This window comes from Triturus cristatus, chromosome 6, assembly GCF_964204655.1.
Source record: "Triturus cristatus chromosome 6, aTriCri1.1, whole genome shotgun sequence".
Taxonomy (NCBI): Eukaryota; Metazoa; Chordata; class Amphibia; order Caudata; family Salamandridae; genus Triturus; species Triturus cristatus.
The window spans coordinates 1,834,357,152-1,834,365,387 of record NC_140589.1 but is presented as its reverse complement, the minus strand read 5'-3'; positions in this window follow the sequence as shown (position 1 = coordinate 1,834,365,387).

Here is an 8,236-nt window from a genome sequence, read left to right as displayed (position 1 = left end):
CCTTACGTCCGGGTCGGACTCCCCCGAGCGCCGGCAGTGGTGTGGACGACGTCGGAGCCCCCTAATACTAGCTCTCCTCCGCCACCCTGAAGACAAGCGAGCGGACTCCATTTTGTAGTGTCTTCCTGCGGCGAGCGGCCGGTTCTCGCGGTGGCCGTGGGGCGCTCTCGCCCGTTGCAGTTCCCGAGTGGAGCACGACGCTTTTCCGGTGTCTACATCCTCGGATCATAGTCATTTTTGTCCCGTCACTAATTGCCCGCAGTGGAGATGACAATGGCGTCTGCTCTTCTTGCTGAGACGCTGGCTGACCCTGGACTCGCAGTGTCTGCGCGCCCATGTGCCCCGGAGCTGATTGCCGCATCGGAGGAACAGCGGGATAGTGCGGACCGATGCTTGTTACAGAGGGACCCGACCTGTTGGGATGTATTGGCCGCCCTCGTGGCGTTAAAAGTGGCAATGCAGAGTACTTGCCGGGCGCTGACCCGGAGAATCGATGAGGCACTGTTTGCAACGGGACGTCCCCGGCTGGAGGATCCCCCGCCGCCCCTGTTTTCTCCTGGAGGTGAAACAATGTCGCAGAGTGAGGGGACGGTGGCGCGGAGTCCTCCTGGCTACAATGTAACGCGTCAACCCATCGACACGGCTACAGTTGCAGGGACACCCTTCACTTTGAACGTCGTGACTCTGCCTACGAACTACCTGCTGAGACCTAGCCTTTCACTTCCTTTGCCAGTTGTTACCCTGAATGCACCTATCGCTCGAGCCTCTGTGGCATGTTACTGCTGCGTTTGGGACCCTGCGGTACGATACGTCTTCATTGTCCCCTTTCCTCGAGAGCGGCCATCTTGTCTCTTTGTCCTGGCTGAAGGTGACTCGCAGCAATGGACGGGCCTGAATCATATCTGCCGGTCCGGACAGGGGTGATGGCATGCCGGTTGTCGCTTTGGTTGGATCGGCATACGGGGCCCTGGACTGATACACGTTTTGTAATTTTAGATGCGTAGTCCTTAATGACCAGTTTTTGTTACATGTCGCTGTGATTTCGCCTCCTGTTTCCTTCGTCTGCCGGGGGGAGGACTTGTGAAGTGCTGAAGTGCTGGGTGTTATTGAATCGGGACCACTGGGTTTAAGTGGGTCTTTTGATACTGTGCTGTACATGGCGCAGGATGTATGGGCGGCGCGGGAGTCCGGGAGTTCGGCAGTGTGGTGGGCTCCTCCCCGCTTTATGGTCTTTTTTCCTTTCTTCTTTCCTTAATTCTATATTTCGGGTTCCTATGGGGCGACAGACACGTAGCTAGGGGGGGGGTAGGCCATAGCCTCGGCATGCGTGTAGGGTGGGGGGTCTTCTTCGATACGTTTTTTGTTACTATGGGCCTTCTTTTTTTTTTTTTTCTTCCGTCCTTTTCCTACGTCTTTTTCTAGGGTCAGTGGGGGGGAATGGTGTTAGGAGGGTAGCGGCTGGGAGGCACATTTCGCTGCGTATCTATATCCTGGTATTATAGTTTCGTGCCGCCATTTTAGATATGTTCCCTGTTAGTTGACTCTCCTGTTGGATGTTACCCATTTATCGTATGTCTGTTCTGTGCACTGATCCGTTCTAGCTCTGTATTTCCTTAAATTTAAAACTTTTTAAAATTAACCTTACTGTCTCCTGCCACTCAGTGCACGTGGATTTTGCAACATAGGTCGTATGCTTTTATGTGCTGCCGTGCCACCGAGTGGACGTATACTTTGCTATCAAGCATCAGAAGTGTCGAGGCCGGCCGGATGGTTGTAGGCCCGTATTTGTCTTGTACACAGTGCTAAATAAAGGTTTTATAAAAAAAAAAAAAAAAAAAAAAAAAATGCACTCAGAGTGCATTTTAGAGATGCTCTCTGAAAAACAGCCAACCCTGGTATAGTTCCTGACTGGCTCCCAGCCATCTGCCAACACCAGAGAGGTTTCTTGACCCCTGGATAGAGAGCCCTCCAATCTCTAGGTCTTGAAACCAAGCACATCCTGGGAAGAGGTGTCATGCCTCCTCCCCGAGAATGGGCAGTGTCCCCAAAGAGGGAGCTTCAAAGGCCTGTCACCTTTGTTAGCTACCCTCAACATTTAGCTGCTATCAGCAACTGGTTCCCACTGGTTCTGACCCCCATTTTGGGCGTGAGAACCATCAGGAAAACCTAGCTAGGAAAGGAGGTGTGCCTACCTGTGCCAACCCCACCCCTCAGGTGAGGGAGGCGGGGTGAAGCCCACATCTCTGGCCCCGCCATCTTGTAGATGGGGGACCCCGCCAATCAGGAAGAGGCTTATGCCCCCCTCCCACTGGAGGATGGCATTCAAGGGTGTGCAGACACCCCAGGGAAGGGATTTATTGGTCCCAACCTCCACACCCCTGTAACACCCCTAAATCTAGGATATAGTGGCACCCCTGAACCTTGCCTCTTCAGATTCAACCTAAGAAGAAGAAGAGGGACCAATGAGCTGCGCTGCAGAAGTGGATGATGACAACTGCTTTGGCCCCAGCCCTACCGGCCTGTCTCCTGCTCTGAAACCCCTGCAAGCTGAAACCGGTGTATCCTGCAGCCAGCAGCCTCAAAGAACCCCGAGGACCTGGCCTGGCTTCCTAAAGAACTCTGATCTACCATGGACACCAGATTTGTCCAACACCAACCCATGCCAGGCAGGGCCGGACTGGAAACCCAAACTGGCCCTGGCAATTAAGTCTGCCCAGCCGCAGTGGGGGTAAGGGGGGGTTGGTGGGAAACACTGTTGCTACTTTTTGTACAGGGGTCCGATATTGCAGTACAGCTGCAAAACAGGCCCCCTGTACCAAAAACGTCCCTCACTGGTCCAAAACCGGCCCCCACCCTTCCGGCCCACCGGTGAAACACCTGGTGCCTGGTATGGCCAGTCGGGACCTGAAGCCAGGACTCCAGATCCACCCAGATCAGCGAGTCCTCACCACTCTGCACCCAACGCCCATGGCCCGAGTGCAAGTGGCCGAACACCCCAGCAAGATACCCCCGGTGACCCTGACCTGTGTTCCAGCATTGGACAACTTCCACAGACCTTCTCCTCAATGCCTGCAGCCTCATCATGAAGGGACCCACCAATCGCGACCGGAAGCAGTGAGAAGAGCTTGACATGAAAGGACACCTCTGCACCCGCACCTCCTGAGTCCTAAGGTGCCCAACCGATGGTGTGTTCTGGTGTCCAGCAACTCTACATCTTCATTATCCAGTCATTGGTTCCCTTCATCCAGGCTTCAGGCTCCAGCCTGCAGTCCTTTTACACAACCAAAATCCTCCATAGGAAAGCATAGGACTCCCGACACCTCATGTGCTCCCTGCCGCCCCTGCGCCACTGTTGGTGTGGACTTGGTCCAAACCTGGCACGCCCTTGCCCTTACCTTAATCCCAGGAGCTTGGCTCACGAGACCGAGTGGTCTGCTTGTGAACAGTCCCCAACCGAGGTGCCATCTAGCTCCACTGGCTAGAATTGGCACCCTGTAGTCTGCACCCAGCCACCCTAGTGCCACTGGTAGTGCCCCTTGAGTGCCAACCTGAACCTTGGGGATCCTTGGTTCTACCCTCCAAAACTCCAACCCCAAACCGTTTCCTTACCTGCAAACTTAACACTTCGTTTTTCACCATAGGATTGCATGGTGGGTTTTCTCTGTAAATTCTTTAAATTATTGAACTGTCTTGTACTGCAATAAAAAGTAACTTAATGCCTTCACAAGAGTTACCTGTTACCAATGTCCTATGTTGCTTAAACTGTGTCAGGAGTGTGTTTCATGCCAAACTAGGAAAGTAATCTCGAAGTAATCCAAAAGTACTCTAAATGTAATTTCAAGTGGTTTTGAAGAGTTTACCAATTATTTTCTCATCTGCAAAAGTAATATAAATGTTTCTACCAAAACAGTATTCACTGTCTTTTGAAAAGGGACATTGTATGAAGAGTTTAACTTACTTGCTACTAAGTCAATCTTGGTTCTGGAAATAAAACATAAATAACAACCTTTTACACAAACAATTAGTCTGGATTCAGTCTTTGAGTGTGTGACATAATTTCTTGCCTGAGTGTGTACAATAAATGCTTAACACTACCCTCTGATAAGCCTGACTGCTCAACCACACTACCACAAAAGAGAGGAAGGTATTATCTACTTCAGCCTCTGCTATACCTTTGGGGATCCACTGGACTCTGTGAACACTATGTCATACTTTGGTATAATATATACAGAGCCAGCTTCCTACAGAAGGCAAGAAACAATATTGGACATTAATATAAGGATATTGAAAGTCAACTCATAGTGCCATTATGTTAAAAAGGAACTCAACCTTCGGCCTCGTTCCTCTATGTGGTTATGGAACTCCTAGGTGACTTGCAATATCCTTATAATACAATCGACGAGTATGACACACCCGGTAACTGATTTTAAAGAAAAGGCATCAGAGCTCAATTGTAGTTTAGTTCTGACGCCACAATGCCTGCTACCAGAGCCAGCAGCCGTTTTGAAAGGCAGTTCAGGTCACGGAGCAGCTGTTTTAAGCAACAGAAATGAACCGTCACTTTTCTTTCCTCTGCGCTGTTTTAGTAGCTTACAGTGATTAACAGAATGAACATGATTTTTTTTTTTAATTCCTTAAATAATTATACAAGAGTTAGAATCTTTCTGCATTTTACTACACTTTCTGAGCTACTGCAACAAATATCGAACAGGTTTTTGAAGTGTTTCATTTTGCACTAGAGGTTCTTGTTTGCAAACATGCTCGCTATTTCATATGAAAGAGAAACCCACCAACGTTTTAAGTGGTTTGAGGGAAAGGTGATGGTGTAACCATTTATTATATGGGCTAAAGTATCCCCTGCTGTGCATGATAAAGATGTTACAAGTGACTTTGGAGTTCCATATCCTTACAGAGGAACTCGACCTTTGGCCTTGTTCTTTTATATGGTTAAGAAACTCTTTGGTGACTTTTAATATCCTAATAATGTATGGCGGGGGTACTTTATCCCTTATATAACATTACTAAGGTGTGTCATGGGTGATTTTCAGCGGTACAAAGATAAATATTTTTTATTTCTTAATGTAACACATTTATGCAAATGTTTTATTATATATGCTATTTGTGTGGCAGAATAGTGTATTGGGTGTAGGAATAATTTACGCTTCAGTAGATTAAATGTGCAGTGAATTACATGCTGTCTGGGAACAGAACCACAGCTGAAGAAGGTGCTATGTTCTGCATCCCTGCAGAGCAGTCGCGGCTGCTCCCATGAAGCGGCAGTGAGGCAGGGAATGGGAGGGGCGGGAGGCGAAGTGGGTTTAAAAAAATTCCCTTGACTGCCCCCCGGCCGACTGGCTGGCCGCCGCCTCGCCTCCATCCTCATCCTGGCTTTTTCTGTGCAAACAGGAAGGAGGAAACACCCGGACTCCCAGACTCCACATAGCCAATCACAACGTTGCAATGCAGCATTGTGATTGGTCTCTGCATCGTGGTTCGGAGCTCAGCCAGGAATGGGAGCCTGGGCATGTTCTCCACCCAGGCTGTAATGCAGCCAGGGAGGAGAACATGCTAAGTGCTGTTAGAGTGGAAATCCCACAGTAATCTCTCATTGGAAAATTTAGGAAATGAGGCACCATCACCTTGGATTACCATTACCCTTACCCTTGTTTCCACTCAAGATCGATAGATCTTTGCCACTCTTAATGACCAGGGAGCCCCTTCTTAAACATGAGCAATTCATAAAATGCAAATAAACATTTTAGCCAATAATGAGAGTTGTGTGTAGTTTTAAAGGGATTCATTTTCCAATCAAAATTTAAGATTTTCTGACTCTTCATTCATTAGTCAGGTATCAATCAGGTTACAGAATTGAGAATAGAAAAATTAAGTTAGTACAAGCATAACATAAGTTGCAATCAGCGCGTTCCATATAGGTAAGAACTCCTATTCTAGGAAAATGAGGCACAGATAATGCTCAATGATGTTCAAGAATAAAAGCAAGAGTGAGCTTAGCATAAAGCTAAATCAATCATTAATAATTGCAGAGTCTCCCATGAAGAGAATTGATGAATAGAGCAAATAAGCCTTGGCAACACCAGTTAGTCAAAGCATAAAGCTTAGGGATTTTAATAAAAGTCAGAATGGAACTAAAACTACATCTAATCTGCCTACGTCTGCCTCTGTGCTGCTCTCCATCAAGATCTGCCCTCTCGCTCCCTGCATCTGCAAATCACATCTGCTCTCCTCCCTTCATTTCTGCATCGGAGTCTGAAACTCCTCTGCAGCCTTACATCTCTAAATCTGTCTGTCTGTCTCTCTCAAAGGGCTCTAAAAGTGTTCTGCAAGTGTTCTGAAACTCCTTACTAGGAATGCATTTATCAAAGAATAATGTTACAAAGCACGTAGCTTGACATCCTCGAACTGGAATCCAGCATTTTACAAAAGGACTCCTTCACCCCTAGGCGGAAGGGTGGTAAACTGTCGCAAAATATTCTTACATGGCTTAGGGAGTTGCTATTAGGAAGGGACACCCTTGGAATGCCCCTTCCTAATAGCGAGTCGCTAATCCTATTTTGCGAGATGCAAATTGATTTGCGACTTGCAAATTAGGATTAGTACATGGGCCACTGTTTATTTGCAGGTGCAAACGGGTCTAAAATCCATTTGCGCCCGCAACAAAACCTTTGTACATCTGGCCCTAAATGAGGCTGTGTTTAAACATTTTCAGAAACTACAGAGATAAAGCTCTGAGGTCACAGCTGTAAATTAGGCCACTGTTCCGTCTTCACCGGGAGAGAGAAATTCCATTGCTTATCTTGAGGGCCAAAAGAATCTCACAGAGCAAGAGCTAAATCACGAGCTGTTTCTGGTTTTCTACATTATAAAATTTTGTGCTAATTCCAATACAAGTTGTATTCTACTAATGCACATTTAACATTTTTGCAAGTTAAAATCACATTTTCATAGTGAGAACAAAATCTAAACTAAATGCATTTAAATCAAGCTATGAATTAATGTTGCAATGTTTTACATGAATTGCTAAATGGAAAGCGTCCGGCCAAGCATGTGAATTTCAAAGCTCATGTTTTCACTTTGTAGCACAAAATGTCTGCGTGTCACTTTTCAAATGCAGTTTTTATGTCTGAAACAAAGGAAGGATTTCCATTAGTGATGTTACATTTTAAAGCACATGTTTAGGATCTCTCAGTGCGCATGAATGTTTGGCTGGCCCGAGACAGCTAGCCAAACATTCATGCGCACTTAGGGAGTGTCAGCGGAGCAGATCCACCCTGCCCCGCCAATACGCCATAGCAGGACCAAATAAAATGATAATAATGTTCAGTTATTATCATTTTATTTTTCCTTTTTTTATGCTGCAAAAAGCAGTGGGGCGACACTCCTCCGCCTTAGCAGGGGAGCCGCCACTACTGCAGAGAGAAGGTGCTCCCTCCCTCCACCTCTCTAGGAGCTGCTCCATGTCCTCAGTGATGTATCCTGTCCTGCGAGTCTTTCTTTTCCGGGTCTTGTCTCCACGAGAAAGCTCCAGGTTTGTAAAAAGGGCTCCTCCTTTCATACAACTATAAGAACACCTCAACGGGCCTCATGTAGAGTAGGCTACCAAAAGTTTCACATATTGCTGCTGATGGCCCCATGAAGACTGACATTGTGCATTCTGGGATCACAGAGAATTTAAACTTTACAGCCAACATGACTAAGGGGGGTGCTGGGGCACGGCAAGAAGTGGCGGGATTTGCAGCAGAAACAACACTCCCCGGTTAAAGCACAAACCCAATCACTGGAAGCTTCACCACCAGAAATAATCACCACCTATGAAACTTGCACCACAAGAAATGACCCTTGTACAATTCCAAAAGATGAGCATGACACAAATTGGGAAACCCCATCAATCACCTTTTATAGTCTGGGGGTGCTTTGTTTGCAAGAGGGGCCACATATACAAATGAGGCTCCATTCCTGTCACCACCAGTAAATTATTCCCGATTTGATATCGCGGAGCCCCATCAACCTCAGTTACGGGTATCCACAGGTAAGAGTTGCTGACTTGCCCTTTGGTGCCCCTGGAACCACACTTACTACCCCTGATGTGAAGGTCATGAAATATGAAGAGCTTGTTTACTTTATGCAGTGTCCACCCATCACCCTTCTATAAGCAGTTCCCACCACATAGGATTCTGCTGAATGGCTAAGAATGCCACAAGGAGTCACACAGTGATGC